Here is a 12,772-nt window from a genome sequence, read left to right as displayed (position 1 = left end):
TCATAAGATTTCTGTAACAGCAAATAATCCTGTGGAATATGTGATGCCATTGTCAATGTGATAACATGCTCAGCAGAACTTCCACATTACAAATGAAAATGTACTCCACTCGACCCTGACCATAATGCGCTCAGTGTTGCCATAGTTGCACAAGATTTCTCAGGTCTTACAAAGCTCTCTTTTGGTGCTGGTTCATTGCATTTGCTTTTGGGTATTCTCAGCAGCACCTTCCAAAGAAATGCTTTGTTAAGGAAAAGGAAATGGAAAAGTGGGAAAACGGTCTGGTCTGACTTCAGTGGGGATGCGGGAGAGTTACAGAGGATTGTGCACGGAAGGTGAGCAAGTGGTCTCTGAGGAGAAATAAAACTTGCAGAGGTAGTTCCGAAGGGAAGTACAAGCAGGTACTGATTTTGAAAAATTGGTGAAGAATAGAGCTGAGTATTTTAGAGACTGTTTGGGTTGAGTGGGTTTGGAGGAAGGAAGAGGAAGAAATCTGGAATAATAATAAAAACATAGATGGAAGATGGAAAGAAGAGGCCAGAGACCAGGGTGAATAGTGAAATAAGGTGTGTAGGAGGACTGGGGAACAAATACATTTCCCAAGCCAGGATGGATAAAATGGGAGGAGCACTGATCACTGCTATTTGTAAGGCTGTAAAACTTTACGTAGATTTTTCTTTTTTTCTTTTTTTTGTAATGCAGGTTGAACAAATGTATTTATGTGAAACTGTGAGTGTGAATTCATCGAGACAACTTGAAGCAAATATGGAAATTAGATTTATATTATCTGGTATAACCATTGCCTTTAAAAATAATGAGTTATCTCAACTCATTTCTTGCATATACGTGTTAAAGGATATTCCAAAATCAAACATGATTTTTTAATGTAGTAAAATAAGTTTTGTTATTTTAAAATAGTAATTTTAATTATAGAATAAATGAGTTGGTGATCTTCCTCAGATGCAATACAAAAAGCAAGTGATGTTGAAAAAAATTGACTGGTATTCAGGAATCTTCTAGGATCAGTGTAGATGTTCTGGTTTGAGAACTGCAAATTTGCTTAAAGTTTAAAAGAATACTTTAATAGGAAAGAAACAACCAACAAGCTATGACTGACATGAAACTTTTAAGTAAGCATACTTAGTTAAAAAGAGCAATACAATAAAGTAACCTTAAAATGTGGAATCAAGGCTACTTGAGGTATGCTTCACATTACAAAATTTTGAATTGAATCCAGTAAATGAGCAGGCATTAAAAAAATTCAAAACCTTCTGGAGAAATACTCAAAATCCTCAGGCTATGGAGCCTAATGATAAGTTCAAAGAATTCTTACTTCTAATGAAAGCTATAAGGAAAAAAAATGTAGTTAAATATGTCAAACTTCAATGTGGTAGCTGATTTTAACTTTTTACATGCAAATAAAATGAAAAATATTCAAAGGTTTTAGAAATAGGAACATACATATGGCCAACAAAATTTTATTTTTTAATTTTTATTTATTTGAGAGACACACACACACACAGAGAGAATAGGTACACCAAGGCCTTAAACCACTACAAACAAACTCCAGATGCATGCACCACCTTGTGTAGCTGGCTTACACAGTTCCTGTGGAATCAAATTGGGGTCCTTTGGCTTTGCAGGCAAACACCTTAACTGCTAAGCCATCTCGTTAGCCCAACAACAAAATTTTAAATCATCACATTGTCTAAGCCTTTAAAATCTTGAATGTTTAATCAGATATAGTAAAAGAAAATATATCTTCCTACATATTGTGTGACTTTTTCCATTTTTCAGTAAAATGATGCAATAAAAATTTCCAAAATTTTAAGGTATGAAATATTAAAACAAAACAGGCATCATGGTGCACACCTTTAATCCCAGCACTTGGGAGGCAGAGGTAGGTAGATTACTATGAGTTCAAGCCACCCTGACACTACATAGTGAATTCCAGGTCACCCTTGGCTAAAGTGAGACCCTACCTCGAAAAACCAAAAGAAAAAAAAAAAAGATATGAAATATTTCAAATAAAAACAAATACTTGAAATTCTGTATTCATAGTAATTTACACTATTTCTTTAGTAGCCTTCATTGTTACCAGTGGTCACTGGGCTTTTCTAGGTTCTTCTTGTCTTTTTCAAAAACAGAAATGAAAAAAGATGCAAGCAAGAATTTAAGTAGCAAAAACAAACAAACAAAAACTTGTTGAAAAACTTGTAAAGGTTTGAATACATTGCCAAATGAGTAGAGAGCTGATGGAGTGGTGAGTATTCATGGGCACCAGAAAATAGCCCAGATGCCTTTTATTATATAATGCTTAGAGGAGAATGTGTTGGATTCTAGGTTCATACTATGTATGAGACCTCGGTTTTGATTGACAGTTTTGAATTATAATGCTTTTTCTATTGTGCTTGATCCTTCCCATGCTACATCTGATTTTAATTATATGTATGCAAAGTTATACATAGGCATAAGCTAGTAAATATGGTTTTCTCCTTCAAGTTTTACTGAGAGGACAGTTTACCTTGCTGCTTGTTCAGCTAACCCAAGTTCAGGCTGGCTGATACCATGCTGTTCAGATCTCCATGTGCTTAAAAATCTACTTCATTGAATGCTTATCAGGAATAATGGTCACTAAGGGAACTTAGGGGTAAAGAAAACTAGTTTGCTGTGGGAATCAGCCGTTAAGTGCAGGGTTGAACAGGTGAAGACCTCAGGTTGCTAGATGGAGAGTGTGTTTACAGTCCAAGCCAAGCAGCGGCTTGGGTGGCTGAACTACACCCTATGATCACCTGACTCAGAATCACTGCTGTTCTGTCCCTGTGAGTTTTATCATTTGTGTGTGTTATGTGTGGGTAGCATCTTCTCCCAAATAGAGAATACTTTTGTATTACTAGCAAAGACTTTGTTCCCCAAACTTTGAATTTCATCTTTTTGTGTGTGCTTGTCAAATAGCAGTACTTGAATCTGTATGTTGCTTACATTTTATTTTCCTATGAAATAACACAAAGCACAAAGTCATTGATTGCTGAGACCTTATACAGAAGCAGGTAGCACAATCATTTCTATTGATTTTTTTGTTTTGGATGAGAAGAGAACTACGTACATAATCAGAAAACTGATCAGGCCTTAAGTTACTGTAGCTGTGTTCTCCTCCACCATGTAATGGTGAATTATTTAGCTGTGTGTTCCCTTTTAGTCACACTCGACATATAAATGAACAAGTGAACATTTGTAGCTATATGTACTGGTTCATGTCTGTAATCCCATCGCTTGGGTGGCTGAGTAAGAGTGTTTCTAGAAGTTTGAGGAAAGTCTTGGGCTCATAGTGAGTTTGAGGTCAACCTAGAGCATAAAGTAAGAGCTCATCACAAAAAAGAAACAAAAGAACTTGAGGGGGGAAATTATTGCTTGCAAGAATAAGAATAAGGACTCCAAAGTGTTAGTTATTGACTATATCTTGATTTGGATAGAGATTATACTTGGGCATGTTTTAGGGGGAAAAAAAAATCTTGGAATAGTTGTTAAGGTAAAATGTTTAGTATTTATATTTTCTTCAATGAAAAAGTTATTTTAATGCAAAATGCCAGAAGCATGATTTCTTGTTGAATGTTTTGAAGTTTGACTAATATTTTAGGTAACAGAACTAGGAACAAGAGTCAAGAAGTTATGATTAGTGACTATGAGTGGTGTTTGGAAACCACATGTAGTTTATACCTGTATAAGTTTCTACACTCCAGCATAATATCTGTTACTGACTCGCTATGTCTCTTCTCTGAGTCCATCTAGCTACTTCCTCCCTTGTGCTATCAGAGCTATGTGAGTGTAGACATTTCTTCTTCAACATATAATGGATGGTAGGCTTTGCCAAGTTAAGAGGTGGAGAGATGTGACAGTAAGGGGATGGATAGATATGGCAAAGCCAGAGCGTGAGGATGGTCATGGGTATTTCCCAGATTCCTGTTTTTCATCAGGCATCTTATGAGTAAAGATTGGTGTTAAAGGACCCAGTATTGACCATCTCATGGCTTACTTACAGTTGGCACCTTTGGACAGGTTCTCTGCCACTTATAGGCAACTAAGGACAGTATATTTGCCTCCTAGAAAGCAGGTAACCACAGGACCTGAGCCAAGAGGTCTGGACATGCATCTGCATTAAACCACTGGCTAATACATACCTTGGGATTGACCTATGTGAGATAGACATTACTTCTGTTCTGTGGGGAGGTTTTTGAGGTAATGTCTCACTCTAGCCCAGGCTGACCTGAAATTCCTTATATAATCTCAGGGTGGTCTTGGACTCATAGGGATCTTCCTACCTCTGCCTCCTGAGTGTGTCACCACACCCAGCCACAATTTTTTATTCATTTTTTTTTATTATTAACAACATAATTTGTATGGCTACATCATGTGTTGTTTCCCTCTTTTCCTTTGTTCTTGCACCCATTCCACTGGGGACCCTCCTCAGTGGGGCTGCAGGTAATCCTCATGGGGTTTTTTATGCATTGTTGAAGCAGCAGTCAGTGTGTGTGTGTGGGGGGGGGGGAGTCTCTGTGCATTATGTCTCAACCTGTGGCTCTTACAATCTTTCTGCTCCCTTTTCCACAAAATTCCTTAAGCCGTGGTGAGTGAGTTTTGAGTCTACTTCAGTGATAAGCTCTTAGGAGCTTCTGGGTCTCTGCTTTGGTAAGTGTTGAGTGTAGAGCATACTCAGTGTCTGTCTCCTTCACCCTGGTGCTGATTGTCAGGTTCACCATGAAAGCAGGACTCTTGCTCATCTCCACACTTCCTCTGTGGTTTCATCCGTAGCTTGGCTGAAATGTGAGGGGTAGTTTATCTCCTCCAGTCTCACTATCTCCTGAAAAAGAGCCAATCTCTAATGGAGAATGAAGTTGGCATAGTGTAAATGGGAGAAGCATAATTAATTTAGGGAGATTCTGACGTATGTAACCCCTTTTGTAGCCAAGGACTGTTGAGACATTGACACTGGAGAGCATAATCTTTGTCTCCGTAGAATACTGATCTGGTTCCCAGTTCCAGATACGGGTTCCTTTACACTGAGCGGGTCTCCTAGCCAATCAGAAAGCCATTGGTTACCCACCAAGCCTGTGTGCCTCTGTTGCACTACTGGGTACAACCTGTCAGGTTGTTTGCCTCTGAGTAGCTTAGAGTTCTTGTTGCTCAGAACGTTGTTGGCCACATTCCCCCAATAACTCGTGTAGTGCTTTCAAGCACTAGACAGGCTAACTGGGGATTGGTTTGCTTCCAAATTCCATCAAGCTTTCCCCATGCTGTGTTTTGGCAGCATATGTTGGCACTGGGGTCTTACCTACTGCCTCAGGTGGGTAATCAAGTGCTTTGATAGAAACCTGTCTTATTTTATGGAATCTTGAAGGTCTCTCCAATCAACAGCTCATTATGGGTAGCAACCAATTTTTCATAGTGGGAGTTACAGGCCAGAGACCAGAAAAAGTAAAAAAGAAAAAAAAATAATAATAATAAGGTTAAGCTTCATCCCACCCTCTCCAGGGCCCTTCTTTGAAGGTGCTTCCCCTTACTTCTGTTGAGGGTCATATGTTTTAGCCTAGCTCCAAGGATAAAGGCTTCCAAAGTAACAGTTCATTTTGGATTTTGTTTTGTGTTTGTTTGTCCCCTCCTTACCCTCCCCTTCTCCTAAACCCTTCTGTCCCTATTATCTGGGTCATGAGTTGCCCGTCAGGTATGTCAACAACACAAGCTGGTCCAGATTAGGAGCCATAGATGAATGAGACCATGTAGTGCTTGACTTTCTGTGATTGTGTGAGCTTCCTGAGTATGATCTGTTACAAGTCTGTCCATTTTTGTACAAATTTCACTGTATTGTTTTTTTCTTACTGCTGAGTAGAATTCCACTGTACAAATGTACCACTTTTTTTTTTTTTAATCCATTCATCCAATGATGGGTACCTGGGCTGATTCTAGTTCTTAGTTATTATGGATTGAGAAGCTACAAACATGGTTGAACAAATATCTCTGTAGTGAGAGATGGAGCATTTAGGATAGATGCCCAGTAAGAGAATAACATGGTCTTTTGGTAGCTCTACATTCATCCAAGTTTACATTCCCACCAACAGTGAATGAGGGTTTATTTTTCCCCACATCCTCGCCAGTATTTGTTGCCATTTGTGTTTTTAATGATTTCCATCTTTACTGAAGAATGATGGAATCTCACAGTTGTTTTAACTTGCATTTCCCTAATGATTAGGGATGTTAAGCATTTTAAGTGTGTGTTAGCCATTTGTATTTCTTCCTCTGAGAACTCCCTATTCAGTTCTCTGCCATTTTTGGAGTAGGTTGTTTTACTTTTTGTTATTTTATTTTGTGTGTATGTGTGTGTGTTCTTTGTAAATTCTAAGTATTACTCCTCTTTTAGTGATATAGCTGGCAAAATTCTGTGGGTAACTTATTGGATCTGATCAAGGTATGTTTATCTATGCAGAAGCTTTTTAGCTTCATGAGATCCTACTGGTTGAGTGATTAATTTTCTGGGCTATTGGTGCTTTTGTTCAGGAAGTCTTTCCCCATTCCTACATTGTGGAGAGTCCTCCTTTTATTTTCCACTAGGAGAGGGGTTTTCGGTCCTTATATCGAGGTCTTTAATCCATTTGGACTTGATTTCTGTGTATTGTGAGATGTGTGGGTCTAATTTCACTTTTCATTTTCATTTTTCTAAATTTCTTTCTTGACTGTTTTTTGAGTGTTTTCATTATATACATCTTTCACAACATTGATTAGTGCTATTCCAAGGTATTTAAATTTTTTGTCGTTGCTATTCTTTCTCTATATATTTGTCCCTTGCATATAGAAAGGCTACTAATTTTTGTGCAGTGCTTTTTTATCCTACTACATTGCTGAAGGAATTAATCGCCTCCAGAAGTTTTGAGATAGAGATTTTCAGTTCCTTTATGTATAGGATCATGCCATCTGCAAATAGGGTGAACTTGACTTTCTCCTTTCTAATTTGTGTTCCTTTTATTTCTTGCTTCTGTCTTAGTGCTGGGACTAGTATTTCTAGTACTATGTTGAGGATCAGTGGTGAGAGTGGGCAACCCTGTTGTGTCCCCAATCTCAATGGGAACTCCTTGAGTCTTTCCCAAATAAGTATTATTTGAGCTTTAGGTACTTTATATATAGCTTTAATTGTATTGAGATATAAACCATCAATACCAATTCTTTTTAGTATTTTGATCATAAAGTGATGTTCGGTTTTGCCAAAGGCCTTCTCTTCATCTATTGAAATGATCGTGTGTTTCTTGTGACTGAGTTTACTTATTTATTATTTCTTTGAAGGACCCAGCTCTTCATTTCATCAATTTTAATTGTTTCCTTAGTTTCCAACTCATTGATTTCTGCTCTGACCTTGATTATTTTTTTCCATTGTGAGACTCTTAATGTTGGAGTCTAGTTGTTTTTCCAACAACTTTAGGTAGATGGTTAGAGTATTAATTTGGGATCTCTATGTCTTTGTTATGAAGGCATTTAGTGCTTTGAATTTTCCTCTTAGGACTGCCTTCCTTTTGCCCCATAAGTTTAGTTAATTGTATTGTCATTGTCATTCAATTCCAAAAAATTTACAATTTCTTTTTTTTTTTTTACAATTTCTTTTTTGATTTTTTTCAACTACCCATTTATTGTTTAAAAGTGTGTTGTTCAGTCTCCAGGAGCTCATGGAATTCCTGGAGTTGTCTCTTATTATTAGTTTCTAGCTTTACAGCATTGTGATCTGATATGACACAGGAAATTACATTCATTTTCTTGAGTTTACATAGGCATCTTTATGGCCAACGATATGATCTAATTTGGTTCCATGGACTACTGAGAAAATGTGTATTTTGTAGAATTCAGGTATACTGTTCTGTAGATGTCTATTAAGTCTAAATGATCTATGGTGTTTTTGAGCTCTCTTACTTCCTTGTTGATTTTATATTTGGATGCTCTGTCTATTGATTATAGTGGAGTATTGAAGTCCCCCACTATGATGGTGCTGATATTTAATTTTGCTTTGTTGTCAAGAAGGTTTTGTTTTATAAGTGGTGGTGCACCTGTGTTTGGTGCATATAGACTTATGATTGTGATGTCCTCTTTTTGGACCATTTCCTTAATGAGTAAGAAGTAGCCTTCTCTTTCTTGTTTGATTAGTTTTGGTTTAAAGCTTATAATACCAGATTTTAACAGATAAACACCTGCTTTTTTCTTATTTCCATTTGCTTGGAATATTACCCTGAGAGTCATCTGTCTTTAGTGGTGAGGTAGGTTTCTTGAAGACAGTGAATTGAAGGGTCTGTTTTTCTGATCTTCCCTGTTCACTTGTGTCTTTTGATGGGTGAAGTAAGTTTAATGTTAAGGTTAATATTTAAGGTCATAACTTTGAGGTTTGACTTAATCCCTGCCTTGTTGTTTAATGAGATTTGGTGTTTTCTTGGGCTTTTTACTTTTTGTGCCTGCTCTAGTTTTGGTTATTATGATCTTCTCCTTATGGTGTCTTGAGATTGATTGTTTGACTCTGCTGTGTGGAACTTTCTCTACAGTATTCTCTGGGAGTTTGGATTTGTGTTCATATAATCATAGCACAAGTGTTAATCATGGGAAGTGTTTCTTTCACCATTTATTATGAAGGATACTTTTGCTGGGTACATTATTTGTGGTTGGAAATCATAACTTTTTAGTCTTTGAAGTGCTTCATTCCAGGCCCCACTGGCTTTTAGAGTTTCCATTGAGAAATCTGAGGTAATTCTGATAGGGTTGCATTTGTATGTAATGTTTTGTTTCTTTCTTGCTGCCTTTAGCACTCCCTTTTTGTTTCCACTGTTTAGAGTTTTAATGACGATATGCCCTGGAGAGTTTCTTCTTTGGTGTAGTCCATTTGGAGTTATGTTAGCCTTGTATCTTGATGCTTTGATCTGGATGTCCTCCCCTTCTGGTATACTCATGACCCAAATGTTAGATCATTTTAGGGTATCCCACTGTTCCCTCATGTTTTGCCTTCCAGCTCTGTGGTTCTGTCCTCCACAAGATTAATTTTGTTCTTGAGGGCTTCTAAAGAGGATTTTACTACTTCAATTTTGTGGGTATTAACTCTGGCCTTTTTCTGTTACTATCTCTATCCCATTGTTGAGTTCCAATTTCAGGTCATGTTTTGATTTTCTTCATACTTCTTGGAATTCATTTTTGCATTTACTAATGTTTTCACTAAGCTTGACTAGCTGTTTATTAAGATCCTCTACTTTTTTGCTCACCTTCAGTTCACTTGAGGTCTCTGTGGTTATTTTTTAGTCTACCATAGAAACTTGTCTTATAAATCTTCCTAAATCTGTCTCTTACTCACTGGAATTCACCATGTCTTACATTTGTGTGGGTTTTGGTGATCTGAACTAAGGTCCTTATGTTTGTGCAGCAAGCATTTCACCAACTGAGCCATCTCCCTGGTTCAGATGCCTGGCTTTTTATAACATAGGTTTGGGGACTGGAACACAGACCCTCCCATTTGCAAGTCAACAGTTTTACTGACACCCATCTTTCACAGTCATAACATACAAGGTATTGATCAGTAATTGGTATATATTTGATAATGTTTTAAGCATTACTTTTAGCACTTATTACATGTTCATTATGTTAGTAAGTACACTAGGCGATGTGTGTTAACCAATAGTATTATATTATTTGATTTCCCGAACAGCACTATACAGTAGGAATTTAGACATTCATCTGACATTCAGTGAGCTCCTACCATATATGGGGAGTTCTAGTTGTGACAGATACAGGAGTTGCCAAATGAAAGTTGCTTCCCTTGGGGAGATCACAACCTAATGAGGGAAGAAGCTGCAGATGTGGTACAGATGTTACATAACAGAAGGTCAGGTGGTGTTTTGTGCCATGGGATGGGGAGTGACAGATTCAGTGGTGTCATAACGCTGCATTTGGTAAGAAAGGAGCATGGAAAAACACATGATCCTAGATTTAAAAAAAAGAAAAAGGACTCTGTAGGTAGAAAATGCCTATGAAAGGGGTGTATGTGAAACACTTGAGAAATGCCAGGATGCAGCATGTGATGGAGCTAGAAGAAGGAAAATTTAGGGAAGATAGGAATTCTGCAGTCAGGCATTGCTAAATTTGTAATACTTATCCTCAGACATTTTGTTCATCCAGTCTCTAAGTTTGGGTGTCCCCTGAAACCATTTGAGTGCTCTCAGCAGGAGAGCGATTTAAGAAATCCTTATCAAAGACCTCTCGTATGCCGTCAGTGCATTGGTAACTGGGGTCCTCAACACTAACACAGACTCAACTGCAATGCCTGAATGATATATGCAAATAATGAGCAATGCTTATTAACAGATAGTATGAGATTTGTGTGATCATTTTGATTTTATAAAAATGATCCAGAATGCTCCCTTAATAAGGTTAGTCTTGAGTGTAGAGCTAAGTCTTCCTGAAGGCGTAAGCCCTGGGTTCCTGGAGAAGGAAGAGGCTGTGTGTAATAGACAGAAAGGGGAAAAAGGTCTTGCTAGAGAAGCATAGCTGACTTATTTCGGGAAATGTAAGTTTCTTTTACTTGGAGCCATGTGAGAGAGGACAAAAATTGAAAGGCATGTAGAATATTACGAAGTAGGACTGGATGAAAAGATTAAAGACTGGGTAAATTATCACAAAAGTATTATTTTTTCAGATTAAGTTGAACAGAGATATGATGAGTTTGTGTTTTATATCATCACTGTGGCTTAATGGATTTGAATAGTTTGCATAAAAATAAAATGCTATGATACAACTGTCACACACAATTTCATGAAACAATATTTCTTCTCCCTACATGACACACATACATTTCTCATTATACTTTAGTCTACCTTATTTCGCTTAGAATATATATATATATATATGTCCAATACAATAAGTTAACTCCATGACCAAGGCTATAGTAGCAACACATTTAAGGATTGAAACAATTGACTGTCTGATTTTATATAATCTTCATTAATTTTTACAGAAGTCTTCTGTGGTTGTTTGATTCAGGTGTCCACCATAAAATTAGGTGTTCTGAATGCTAGATTCCCAGCTAATGGGGATTTTGGAATTAATACCTCCTGGATGCAGTGTATTGTTAGGGGCGGGCTTATAGGTATTACAGTTTCCCCTTGCTGGTGTTTGACACACTCTTGTTACTATTTTCAACCTTATGCTAGCCAGGGGTTCCACCCTCTGTTCATGCCATTGTATGTCATCATGGAGATTCCCCTATAGTCTGTCAGCCAAAATAAACACTTTTTTTTTTTTTTTTCCCCCAAAGCTGTTCTTGGTCAGGTGATTTCTGCCATCGATGTGTGAACCTGACTGCAACAGCTTCCTAATGTAGCATTTTGTTGGGTCACTTTGTTTGGTACCTTTGAGATTTTACAACCTAGATCAGTGTACTAGAATATGTGGCTACACATTTCCTTTTCAAATTGGAAGTGTAATACTATGTCATATGGCATTTTAGGTAAGAAATATTGCAAATATTATATGTGAGGAAGTTTACCATTTCAAAATGTAGGGTATTAAAACTATGGTTGTTAGGGCTGGAGAGAGGCTTAGCAGTTAAGGTGCTTGCCTGCAAAGTCAAAGGACCCAGGTTTGCTTCCCCAGAGCCTATATAAGCCAGAAGCACAAGGTGTCACATGTATCTGGAGTATGTTTGCAGTGGCTGGAGGTCCTGGCATGCCCAATCTCTCTATCTGCTTCTCTCTTTCTCTCTCTTTCATAAATAAAAATTAAGAAGCAACAAAAAGCTATGATTACTAGCCCTTTGGGTATTTTTCAGTATTCATACTATAATTTCAAGGGCTCTATGTTAGTAGTAGCCACAGAAGTGGGAGAAATTGGTCAGATTTACACATAGTTTGAAGTTAGTGCCAGAAGACTGTGCTCATTGGCCTAAGAAAATGAGTGTAGTGTCATCTCTTCATGAGGAAGATAATAATGAGTGAACAGGATAAAGGATGGCTAAGGGAGATCTCAGTTCTATAGTCTCTCCATTTACAGCTAAGAAAAAAGGGAACCAAATAGTAGAATAATATGCCACAAAGTTAATACACTTGAGATTTTTTTCTAACTTTGATAAAAGTAAAAATGTATGTTGTGTGTATAAGAGGATTCCATTACCAATTAACTGACCTGCTGAGAAAGGACAGTACTATCTAGTAAACAGGAGGATGACCAACCCTAACTAATGGAGGATGTGTCATGCCCGGCACTAAGCAAATTGGCTTGTTTCTATTGTTTTTTGTTGTTGTTATAGTAGCATCTAAATATGCTAGTTTTCTTCTTGTCTGTATTAGGACATTTTTACTCATATTGGATGTTTTAGTTGAAGATTTTGGGGACATTTGCAACTTCAAGGCATACTAGAATACATTATGAATTTATTTTCTTTTTCTTTTTTTTTTTTTTTTCGAGGTAGGGTCTCACTCTGGCTCAGGCTGACCTGGAATTCACTATGTAGTCTCAGGATGGCCTTGAACTCTCAGCAATCCTCCTACCTCTGCCTCCCAAGTGCTGGGATTAAAGGCGTGTGCCACCACACCCGGCTATGAATTTATTTTCTTATAATTCTGGATATAAGAAGTGTGGGTCATCCAGATTGGATTCTGCAGAGGCTTCTGACCTTGGACTACAAATAGCCATTGTTATTCTGTGTCTTTATATCTATATTTGTCTCTGTCTTTATGTGCCTCTTAGATAAAGTTGCTGGTTTAGGACT

The 12,772-nt window shown here is 37.5% G+C and overlaps 1 protein-coding gene across 1 annotated transcript in view; it reads left to right on the top strand.

The window, feature by feature from the left end:
- Positions 1-12,772, top strand: part of Agmo (alkylglycerol monooxygenase) — a 356,358-nt gene that overhangs the window by 14,540 nt on the left and 329,046 nt on the right. The gene's annotated exons all lie outside the window — the stretch shown is intronic.

Source organism: Jaculus jaculus, chromosome 16, assembly GCF_020740685.1.
Source record: "Jaculus jaculus isolate mJacJac1 chromosome 16, mJacJac1.mat.Y.cur, whole genome shotgun sequence".
Taxonomy (NCBI): domain Eukaryota; kingdom Metazoa; phylum Chordata; class Mammalia; order Rodentia; family Dipodidae; genus Jaculus; species Jaculus jaculus.
The sequence above is the reverse complement of the archived record's forward strand: the minus strand, read 5'-3'. Positions and strand labels throughout refer to the sequence as shown.